Source organism: Diceros bicornis, assembly GCF_020826845.1.
Source record: "Diceros bicornis minor isolate mBicDic1 chromosome 21 unlocalized genomic scaffold, mDicBic1.mat.cur SUPER_21_unloc_1, whole genome shotgun sequence".
NCBI classification, from domain to species: Eukaryota; Metazoa; Chordata; class Mammalia; order Perissodactyla; family Rhinocerotidae; genus Diceros; species Diceros bicornis.
Genome location: NW_026690885.1, coordinates 4,202,207 through 4,214,331, shown reverse-complemented (window position 1 = coordinate 4,214,331; position 12,125 = coordinate 4,202,207). Strand labels below are relative to the sequence as shown.

General features: G+C 40.2%; 1 long non-coding RNA gene across 3 annotated transcripts; it reads left to right on the top strand.

The window, feature by feature from the left end:
- Positions 1-2,955: 2,955 nt before the first annotated feature.
- On the top strand, positions 2,956-11,346 carry LOC131401843 (uncharacterized). 3 transcript variants are annotated; one of them, XR_009218047.1, is made up of 3 exons: positions 2,956-3,059; positions 3,560-3,728; positions 11,250-11,346. It is a non-coding gene; the product is annotated as an uncharacterized LOC131401843 (long non-coding RNA). The 3 variants fall into 3 exon arrangements; XR_009218046.1 differs by lacking the exon at positions 11,250-11,346 and adding an exon at positions 10,439-10,491; XR_009218048.1 differs by lacking the exon at positions 11,250-11,346 and adding an exon at positions 10,439-10,491 and having other exon boundaries at positions 3,555-3,728.
- The last annotated feature ends 779 nt before the right edge of the window (positions 11,347-12,125 follow it).

The following is a 12,125-nucleotide window of genomic DNA, read 5'->3' as shown; positions in this document are numbered from 1 at the left end:
CCTCAGCAAAAAAAAAAAAAGAGGAGGATTGGCGGATGTTAGCTCAGGGCTGATCTCCTCACAAAAAAAAAAAAAAAAAAAAAAAAAAAAGCACAAGAGAGGATGTTAAATACCATACTACAAAAATTCAGTATTTCCATTGAAAAGCAGTTAGATCCCCAGGCCACAGCACAAAGCACTGGAAAAGTTTTACAAAGTTCTTTTACACGTATTATCTCATTTAATTTGGTGCCATAAAACCTAACTTAGCTCTTATGACGTTTCTCCCAGGAGATGCAATCAGCCTGGGGGACTGTACCACATATTCCTTACTGAAGCTCTGCTATCTGGAACCCCAAGTAACTGGTGGTAGGTATTCCCATGGCTTGGGGAGGTGGTGAGGAGGCAGACCAGACGGCTCTTCCCTTTTGTCCCGATAGGGAGCATTTTAGAGTCAAACCATCACTGGATTTGGGGTCACGAGCTATGTGACCTGGGAACTATGATGTAACCCTTGGAAGTCTCCTGCTTTCTCATGAGCAAAATGGGAGCTGTGAGGACTAAAGGAGATGAAAGAAGTCAAGTGCTCTGGGACCTATCACCGGTTATAACCCATAGATATTAAGTCACTGTTATTCTCAGCCATCCTCGAGCTGATGGGGCAGAAAGAAAGTAGAAAGCTATCTGGAAAGGGGAGAGAGGGGAACACAGCCCTTGTGGCAGCTGCTCGAGGGGTCTGTGGCCATCATTTGCTTTGAAAAGGCAGGCTGAAATCCAAATGTGCAAGTTAGAAACTAGTTGTACTGAAAAAAATCCAAAGCTTTAGGGGTGCCATCTATGTAAGATGAGCCAAGGAAGAAAGAGGGAGGTGGAGGGAGTGATGGAGAAGCAGCGAGGGAATTTCTTCACTCCGATCTGGACAGATGGAGTTCTAATTTAATGAGGTCTTGAGGGGTTTCAATGATCAGAAGTGGGGCTATCAGATCTTTTAGATGAATGACAGATAGGAACAGAGTTTTCCCAACACTTTAGTGACAAACATCAAGATAAAAGGAACACATGAAGACGCTTGCTTAAAATCGCCTCCAGGGTCGGCTAATCCTGGTTTGAACTTCAAAACACAATGCCGGGCTGAAGATAATTCATCTTCCATTTCCATCACAGTGAGACCAGGCAGCCACAGCCTCGTGGACGAGGACCACGGAGCCTAGAACTCAAGTCTGGGGGCTTCCGGCGTACTTCCAAGATGGGCCTCCTTCTAAGAGGATCCCACGCGGAGGGTAGACCCCAGAGAGGGGCCTGTTAATTTAGAGCAAGGCAGAATCTCTGCTGAAGACAGGGCAGACAGCACATTAAAAATACACATCAAATGTATTTGGTATCATCAACCCCCTTACGTGCAGGTTAGGACTAAAGTTCTATTCATACCAAAGTCACGCTTAATCTTAAAGATACACGCCACCCGCCACCCCTGAGCCTCCTAAGATAATATGTACAACTTAGAGCTCAAGTCATGAAGGACAGTTTTCACTTAGCACAATCTGACTGGTTGGAACTGGCTGCAGAAATCTCAGACACTGCTTTCTCCCAATTTCCCATTACTTTTGAGCCCATTTATCTGACATGCCAAGGGTTATGATGTACGAATCACATATATATATACATTTTTATCCTCCTGTGTCCTCCCTCCTTCTGGTTCTGTTTTTCATAGTAACTATCTCTATGTAACAGTTGATTACAATTTTGGGGAGGATCTTACATACTTATCATAATGACAGTTTTATATATCTCTTACGTCTTTGTACAAAGGAACTTAAACCAGTTAGAGTTTCAAACTGGATAAAAATCCTCTCTGTTACATTTACATGTACAATCACTAAGCATCATAACAAAAATAACAATTATGTCTTAAAAACTTAACTACGTTCCAAAAGCACATTGAGTTATCTTGATAAGCACGTATATTATCTCATTTAATCTTAACTCTGCCACGTAGGCATCACTATTCCTATTTAACATATGAGGAAACTGAGCTAAGAGAAGCTAAGTAAGTTGGTTACAGCCAATAAACAGGAGAGCTGCAATTCTCACCCGTTTCCCTCTCAACCCCACAGCTTATGCTCAGCTTACTACAAGGTGCCACCACTCTTTTTTGTGTGTGTGTGTGAGGGAGATCAGCCCTGAGCTAACATCCATGCTAATCCTCCTCTTTTTGCTGAGGAAGACTGGCTCTGAGCTAACATCTATTGCCAATCCTCCTCCTTTTTGTTTTCTTCCCCAAAGCCCGAGTAGATAGTTGTATGTCATAGTTGCACAGCCTTCTAGTTGCTGTATGTGGGACGCGGCCTCAGCATGGCCGGAGAAGCAGTGAGTTGGTGCGCGCCTGGATCCGAACCGGGGCCGCCAGTAGCGGAGCGCGCGCACTTAACCGCTAAGCCACGGGGCCGGCCCAGTGCCGCCTCTCTTAAGTGTCAGTATAGCGATACAACGACCTGAGAACGCGTAATGACCCACTACCAAACTTAACTATCTGCCCATCACAGATAATAACAACCCCAAATTCTCCCCTCTGGTCTCCCCTTAGTTCATTTGCTCAAGGCCATTTTACCCAGAAACAAACCGAACCACATGTCTGTAGAAGAGACACACAGACAAGAGGAGAAACAAGCCGCATAAACAGCCAGCCAAGGGACAAGGACTGGAATGATTCCTCACGGCAGAAAAGGATCCAGAGGTCACGTGGGCCCACAAGCAGGGATAAAGTAGCCAAGGGGTCCTGGTAGAGGAGCACGAAGCAGCAGTGGGACAGCCTGTCCCCGAGGTGAGGAAGGGCCGTGCTACTTCATGCTGGGCCTTGCATCAACGAGAAAACACAACTGCTTGTTGTGTTTGTACTTGTGATGCAGACAGACCCTAATGAAGTAAATTGTTTACTGATTTTTTTTTATTGTTTTTGTGTCAATAGATTGTCCGAGGATTGAAAAGTAAGCAGCATTGTTTGTTGGAGAGCCCTACAGGAAGTGGGAAAAGCTTAGTCTTACTTTGTGCTGCTTTAGCGTGGCGACAGGCTCTTCTTCGTGGTGAGTATTTGGTTGATATATTCAGCTTGATTATTGGGACTTGAAAAAAATATAATAAAGTACTTTTTATCCAGAATGATTCATTTAAGGAAATAGCAGTAACTAGGAATATACTTTTGGTCTTTCTTTTAATCCTCCCTGCTTGATATTTTAATGAATCTCAATATAAACGAATACTCAAGTGGTTATGCCTTTATTACATTATTAATCTTTGACTATTATCTTTTTGTAAGTTATGTAAATTGATGATAATTTCTCTATAAATGTCTCTGACAGCATAAGTGTTTCTCTCCTGTCCTAATTTGATGCTACAGATAGGGTGACCAACTTGTCCAGATTTGCCAGGTACTTTCCCAGGGTTAGCCCTGAAAATCTTACAGCCTGGGGGACCTCCCAATCCTGGGCAAATTCGAGTGGTTGCTCACTCTAGCTGCAGAGGATGATGAATGTTTGTTTAATTAGAAATATTATGAATAGAGGTTCTTTCACTTTGAGGGAAGCCAGCAGATGAAAGCTTAAGCGAAAAAGCTGAAGTGCCGTTGTCACGTCGTTGTACGTGCCGCTCAAAGAGTGTGACAAACGATGGCGAGGACCGAGGAGCTTCACGTCATTTCAACAGTCCAAGTACACCACCTTCTGAAAGAAATGGCACTTCATCAACTTGTCAAGGTAGGTTATATTTTTTCCTGGGTCTGTTGGTATGTGTAATAGGAACCTTCATTACTGTTGTTATGAGACCTAATTTGATAAATTTGATGAGCATAATTCATTAGGTACCTCCATCTAATTTCTCTGGAATTATTTTTTAGATAACACAAGAGTGGTCAGAAATCCTTGGACTACTTTATTCTTGGCTTGGCTTTTAATTGATTTGGACATTTTGCTAGCTTAAATCATTTTTTGAAGCAGGCAAGGCAAAATAAATGATATTCAGAAATTGATGTTATTTGTAGGCAGGATTGTTAATTATAAGTTAGAATTTTAGAAAACATTGATTTGTATTGTAAGACAAAATCTAGTTAGCCTCATTCATTCTTGATAAGTTTGCATGAACTTCTGAAGCCAGTATCCTGCATGAGGATGAGATATGTTTTAGGTATGATCCTTGAATAGTTCTAATTAGATTTATTTAAGTGAAATATATTAAGAATAACATAAGACTCTTAATTTTTAAAAAATATTTCTCTGGCTTTGACTATATGGAAAAGATTGGTCGTTATTTGCCTAAGCCAGAAACCTAGGAGACATCCTGTACACGTTGCTCTACCTTATTTCTCCGTGCAAATCTCTATCTCCATTGACAACTCCCTGGTCCAAACTACCATCTCTTGTTTAGAGCATGCAATAACTTCTTTTCCTGCTTTCACTCATGCCGTTCTTTAACTAATCACTGGCAGGGAGAAAAGAGGTGGCCATGACTGACTTAAGTCTCAACGTATCCACTTCCTAAAATCAAGAATGGAGTCGTCTTCCTCTAAAGCACATGACTATGTGTGGAGGAGGGTGGCTGCTGGAACCCAAGTGTGATTCTGTTAGGAGTGAGGAAGAGGAGATGGAATAGTTACTGGAGACGTGACCAATAGTGTTGTCTACACTGTTTTGGCCCTTTTGACTTTCTTTCCATTCCTTCAAAGGGTCATGCTTTCTTCTGCCTCAGAGCCTTTGCTTGTGTTAGTGTCTCTTCTGAGGAAAGTTACATCTTCAACTTGTTATCCTCCTCTTCCATTAGGTATCGCTTAAATTTCACTTCCTTGAGGGAGCCATGCTGACCTTTCTGTTAGATCAGATTTGGTTTCCCTGTTATTTTGTGTCATCTCACTGTGTTTGTCTCCTTCACAGCACTTGTCTGTGAAGTTTTTATTATCCATGTGTCTGTGTGCATCTTTTATTGATCTCTGCTTCCCCTAGCAGACTGTGTTCTCCATGAGGTCAGGAGCCATGTCAGTTTGCTTACCATTGTAACCCTGGAACCTAGCAGAGTGCTTGGCGTATAGTAGGTGCTAGATAACTATTTGTTGTGTGAATGAATGGAGTTGATTTTGAGCTAATTACAGAAACTCTGGTTTATAATATTTATATACAACCTGTATTTTTTTTAGAAAAGCTTTATTGAAACATACTTGACAAAACAAACTGCATTTATTTAAATGGTACGCTTTGGGGTCCTCGCGTCAGGGCCTGCGCAGGGCCCTCCTGGCGAATCGCGGCACCCGCTGCCTCGCCACCCCCTCGCGCGGGGAGGGGCGGGGCCGGGGGCGAGCGCGCCTGCGCGCAGGGTGCCTTGCCCCAAGTTCACGTGTCTCGAGGGTGAGAGTGCGGGTCTCTGCAATGGCGGCGCTAGATTGGAGCGTGGGCTGCGGCGGCCGGAGTCATGGCAGCACAGGCATTTAGAGAGTCTCTTCCCCTCTTTGACCGAGTTTTGGTTGAAAGGAGTGCAACCGAAACTGTAACCAAAGGAGGCATTATGCTTCCAGAAAAATCTCAAGGAAAAGCATTGCAAGCAACAGCAGTAGCTGTTGGATCTGGCTCTAAAGGAAAGAGTGGAGAGATTCAACCAGTTAGTGTGAAAGTGGGAGATAAAGTGCTTCTCCAAGGGTACGGAGGCACCAAAGTAGCTCTAGACGACAAGGATTATTTCTTATTTAGAGATGGTGACATTCTTGGAAAGTATGTAGACTGAAATGAATCACTATTGAAATGGCATCACGTGAAGCTGCCCATTCCACTGAAGTACTGAAATCTTTCATCATGTAAATAATTTCCATGTCTCTCTTTTATAATAAACTAATGATATCCAAACTAATGACATCCCGTGTCTCTAAAATTTAGTTTCACGGTACTGATATAAACATTTCCAAATAAAAATATATAAATGAAAAAATATAAAATAAAATAAATGGTACGCTTTGATAAGTTATGGCCTCCACCATAGGGTGTACCTCCATGAAACTCTCAGTCAGCGTCAAGATAGTGAACATATCCACTACCTTCAAAAGTTTTCTCATGCAGCTTTGTTATCCCTCCTTCCCACCCTTCTGTGACTTTCTCTCCCCAAACAACCACTGATTTGCTTTCTATCACTATAGATTAGTTTGCATTTTCTAGAGTTTGTATAAATGGAATCAGACAATTTGTACACCAATTTTGTCTAGCTTCTGTCACTTAACATAATTCTTTTGAAATTCATCCATGTTGTGTGTGTCAACAGTTTGTTCCTTTGTGTTGCTGAGTAAGGTTCTGTTCTATGGATATACTACAAATTGTTTATCCAGTCACGTGTTGATGTATATGTGAGTTGTTTCTAGTTTGGGGCTATTACAAGTAAGCTGCTATGAACATTTGTATGTAAGTCTTTGTTATGGACATGTGCTTTCCTTTTTATGGGCAAATACATAAGAGTAGAATGAGTGGATCACTTATGTTTAACTCTTTAAGAAACTTCCAAACTGTTACCCAAAGTGTTTATACATTATACCACTTTACATTCCCACCAGCAGTGTCCGAGAGTTCCCATTTCTCTACATCTTTGCTTACACTTGGTATGGTCAGTCTTGTCTGCCATTCTAATAGGCATGTAGTGTGGTATCTCATTGTGGTTTTAATTTGCATTTCCCTGATGACTTATGATGTTGAGCGTCTTTTCATGTGCTTATGAGCCATCTGTATATCTTCTCTGATAAAATATCTTTCTGAAACTTTTGCCTGTTTTTTTTTTCTTATTGTTAAGTTTTGAGAGTTCTTTATATATTTTGAATACAAGTGTTTTTCTATCAAATATAGTTTTAGGTTTTACTGTTAGGTCTAAAATCCATTTCGAGTTATTTTTGGTATATGGTGTGAGGTATGGATCCAAGTTCATTTATTTTGCCTATGGATATCTCATTGTTCAGCACCATTTATTGAAAAGGCTATCCTTTATCCACTGCATTGCCTTTGTTCCTTGGTAAAAAATCCGTTGTCAATATATACACAACTTGCATTTTAGCATCATTGTGAGTTTGGGCTGTTTAGAATAGTCTCTTGAAGCATCAGATGCGATAAATCAGGGTTGGATTCTTTCTATTTTTAAGCAAATTCTTTAGTAAGATATAAGCTAAATACAGAAAAGCATACAAATCCTAAGTGTATAGCTTGATGAATTTTCACAAAGTAAACACACTCGTGTATCTACCACCTAGATAAAAATAGGACATTACCAACACCCTACAGCCCCTTCTTATGCTCTTTTCTAGTCACTATCCTTTCTCTCCACAGGTATTGGCTATCCTCCCTTCTGTCACCATTGATGAGTTTTGCCTCTTTATAGAAATGGAGTGATATCTGTACTCTTGAGTCTGCGTACTTTTGCTTAACATTGTATTTTGGGGATTCATTTGTGTTGTTGCATATAGTAGTAGTTCTTGTTGTGGTATATTATTTACTTCTATGAACATATCACAGTTTATTAATCTGTTCTGCAGTTATTAGACATTTGGATGGTTTCTACATTAGGCTTTTAATGCTTTTATGAACATTCTTGTTCATTCTTTTGCAAATAGGTAAGTATTTTCTGTTGGATATATACCTAGGAATGGCATTGCTGGTCATAGTGTATGGATATGTTCAGCTATAGTAGAGACTGCCAACAGTTTCCAAAGTGGTTGAACCAGTTTATGCAACCCCTTCCCTACATCCAGTAGTATATGGGAATTACGTTGTTCAGCATTCTTGTTAACACTTGCTATGTCCAGTCTTCTAAAATTTTAGCCATTCTGGTGCGTGGATGGTGTTCTCGTGAGTTTGAATTGGTATTTCTCTGGTGACTAATGAGGTTGAGCATCTTTTTATATGTTTATTGGTCATTTGAATATTCCTTTTAGTGAATTGCCTATTTAGATTGCCCATATTTCTATTGGGTTGTTTCTTACTGATTTCTATGAGTTTCTTTTTTTTTTTTAAATATCTTCTGGATACGTCTTGTTTCTTTATAACTTTGTATTTTAAAGACTTAACCCCTCCAATAAGCTTCCTGTAAATGTCCCTGCTATAGAGAAGAGGAAGATAGCCTTTTGGTCTATGCAAATAATATGATTTTTTTTTTAATGAATTGGGGTAAATCTCATTTGGCACATGGCAGTTCAGTTTTTCTAAAACTAAATTATTGTTTTTGGTAGACGTTCCCTGGCCTTTAATGGGCCCATGCAAATTTGCCCCTTGATTTATTTGGGACAGGGTTTCTCAAAAGTGGCACTATTAAAATTTGAATGGGATAATTCTTTGTTGTGGCAGCTGTCCTGTGCACTGTGGGATGCTTAGCAGCATCTCCCAGGCCTCAACCCACTAGAGGCCAGTAGTACCTACCCCCCACTTTGTGACAACCAAAAATGTTTCCAGACGTTGCTGAATGTCCCTGGGGTGGGAGGTGGGGGTGTTAAAATTGCCCCGGTCGAGAAACACTGATCTAGATTTGTTTTGTGGGTATTTTACCAGTTTACCAGGAAATTACAGAGCTCAAAATTATGTGTGATTTCTAAAATACATATGGAAATACAAAGGACTAAGAATAGCCAAGATATTTTTTAAGCAGCAGGTCAAGGTGAGAAGACTTGATCTATGAGATATCCTGATTTATTATATATAAAGCTATAGTAACTAAAGCACTTTGGTATTAGCACAGTGTTAGACCAGTGGAAAACAGTAGAGAACCCAAATCCAGTTCCACGTGTATCCAGAAACTTGATTTCTTTTAATAGAAGTGCTCTTACAGAGCAGAGAGCAAAGGAGGGGCGTTTCTTTAAGTGGTCCTGGGACTATTAGATATCAGTATGGAAAAAATTCAAATTGGAACCCTACTTTACTCCGTACACAAAAATGCATTCCAGGTAGATTAAAGACCTAGGCATGAAAGGCAAAACTATTAAGATGTTAGAATGTAGTGGTTTTCAAACGATGTTCTTAAGAGTCTTAGAAAAAACATGGCTTGTAGTGGGAAGGGGACAGTGGATCAGGGAAGTTCTAGGTCTTGCGTGCTCTTTTGGAAATTTTAAACGCTATTTCTTAAAAAACTGTAGTCCTCCTCAGAAAAGGCTTGAAAACCCATGCTGTGTGGCATAGATAGCCTTCTGTGTTTGTGCAGACTCAAACTTGTTTTTTTTTTTTGAAAATAGTATTGGACTTGCTTATAGGGCTTTCTCCCCTAGTAGTCTGTAAATCCTTCAAGGCCAGGGACTGGTTTTTTTTCATTGTTTTTCCATGGGGTCTGGAATTGTATGGGCTCAATAAAATAAATACTTGTTAAATGAATTCAAGAACTGGGAGTGGAGGGAATGTATAGAGAAGAGCAGAGAAGAAGGAAGGTACTTTGAAGAACACTCTCATTTACAGAAAGGGAGAAACCAATGTATTGGAACAGTTAAGAACCGTGTTACAGATATTAAAGAAAAAGCAAATGCATTTATTCTGTTGCAAGAATACAGAGTGTTATGTTTGGCTGTATACCTAGAGGTTATGCTTATGGATTTTAGAATCAGACAGCAGGAGTCAGTCATATCTAGGCTCTCCCTCTTACTAGCTAAACAATATTGGGCATGAACTTGACTTCTTTAAAACCTAGTATTCGCACTTATAAAATGGGAATAATATTATTCGGTGATTTAAGACGTCGTTGATGACCTTGAGATAGAGCTTTCCGGATTGTGGGATTAAAAGCTAGATTATAGGAGCTTGATTCTACTATATTGTTAAGCCTAAAGAACATTGAGAAGCTTAGTAGGAAACAAACATTGAGACACTGTAAAGAACGATTTTTATAGAAATGAAATACATTTTCTTGAGAGAATCTTACAGTTATATTTTTTAAGCCACGTTATTGGGAGTGGTCTACAAAAGCATAAAGCTACAATTGGACTTTCCTGTTGAAAGCATATTTCTCAAAATGTTTGCTATATCTTTGTTAAGGTAAACTGAGCGGTAAAGTGCTTTTAAACATGTTGAGCATTTCATGTTTTAAAGTATGTTATGAAATTTTTAGAAATAAATCATACATCTTGATTCCAATATTTTTCTAGAAAAATTTCCTGGAGCAACCCCTGATGGCCTAGCGGTTAAAGTTTGGCACGTTCCGCTTCGGAGTCCCAGGTTCAGTTCCCAGGCGCGAACCACACCACTCGTCTCTCATTGACTATGCTGTGGCAGTGGCTCATGTAGAAGAACTAGAAGGATTTACACGTAGAATATAGAACTATGTAGTGGGGCTTTGGGAAGGGAGAAAGAAGAGAGGCAGATTGGCAACAGATGTTAGCTCAGGGCAAATCTTTCCAAGCAGGGAAAAAAAAAAAGAAAAAGAAAAATTGCCTAAGTGTAACTTATTTATACTCATATTTTATGGCTTCTTATATAAGACTCTCCTGAAAAAAAACTATACTGGCTGCAAAGCTATCTGCCAATAAACAGGTGTCCATATGGAGAGATGAAAATGGTGATTTTCAAGTAGAGAAGAATTCAACCCTTATAAACTACACAGTAGGTAAACAGAATTTGTTGGCAGTGAAATATTCCCGTTAGTTCTAGTAGAACAAGGTAGCCAAGCATCAATCAAGATTTCAGTGGTGCTTGTAGAGAGTAGTTGGGTCATGTCACAGACGTAAATTGTAAATTATTGTAACTTCATTTTATATAGTTACTCATTACAAAGGAGTTTATTATTATACTAGATTATTGAGGCTAACATCATTAAAATGAAACTGCATGGTGCTTTCTTATATAAGAGGAATTTGACAGTAAACTATTTACTTAAGGCATATACTGATAGTACAGCTACTTTGTACTTTTAATTCTTCTGTTGTTTTGATCTAATAATGGCATTTTGGGGGGTCAAAATACCTTTTTTTAGAAACCTTGATACAAGCATATGCTGTCTTCAAAATCTTACTTCAAATAAAGCAATAGAGGCAAGTTGGAAGTAAAAGCATGGAATACATAAACAAAATAATAAGGGAATTATGGTGCCAGTTATCAATGGATTGCCCCTGTGTAACAACATCAGAGTGTTGGCCTCTATTGTCTGTTCTGCAATAATGGAGCTGCACCCAGTAGACATTTCTCTTTTGCACCTGGCAGGGGTTAAGCTTTTGTCAGAGAAGGTTTAGGACAAAGGGCCTTCCATCCTAATTCCAGGGTGCTTCCATTCTTTTCTTTTTCTTTCTCCTGCAGTACAACCAGCAGTGGCACAATTCAGGGGTGTCTACATGGACTCACCCACAGTGGGTGATCCACAGTGGATTCAGTGGATCCCCTTGGATGGCTTAATAAGGAGAATGAGTGGCACCGCTGCAAGTGGAATCCCAGTGAATCCAGTAGGCATCCCAGCCTCAGCCTACCTGCCCCTGGGAGGGGGCAGGGCTTTCCTGTTTGCCAGTCTCAGCCTGCTGTTCCCTACCTGCTGAGCTCTGCCCTGACCAGGGACTGGTACTGGCCTTGGGAAACATGACAATCTTCTCCACCATCCCTGTGCTGCAATCATTCCTTCTCCAACAAGACCTGAAGGCAGCCTTGGCGAGGGGGTCCTCTCCCAAATTTGTTTCTTTCTTAACTACTCTACTGTAATTCTGGGCTATTCTCTATAGTTCCCTTTAAAGGTTTATGGTTAATTGTTCATTATATAAACTGTCCCTGCTCAATCTATTGGTTGGTTTCCATGTCCTGAATGAACACTGATTCTTATCATTATATATTATTTTATAGGGTGTTAGTGCTAAGGGGAAAAATGAAAGGGGAACAAGTTGTATAGGGAGTGTCAGGACAAGAGGATAGTTTATATTTTAAATGACATGGTCAATACAGCCTCACCAAGATGACATTTGAACACAGAATTAAAGATAGTGAAGAAGATGAGGCATGAAATCATCATGTGGAAGAGGATTCCAAGTGGAAGGAACATAGAGTACAAGTCTACAGGTGGGAGAGTGCCTGACATGTACCAGGAGCATAATGGAGGGCAGAGGGACTGGAGCAAATGGTACAGGGGATGACTGGCCAAAGATGATGTCAGAGAGAGTGTGGGACCAACTGTATTGGGCTTGAGGTCCA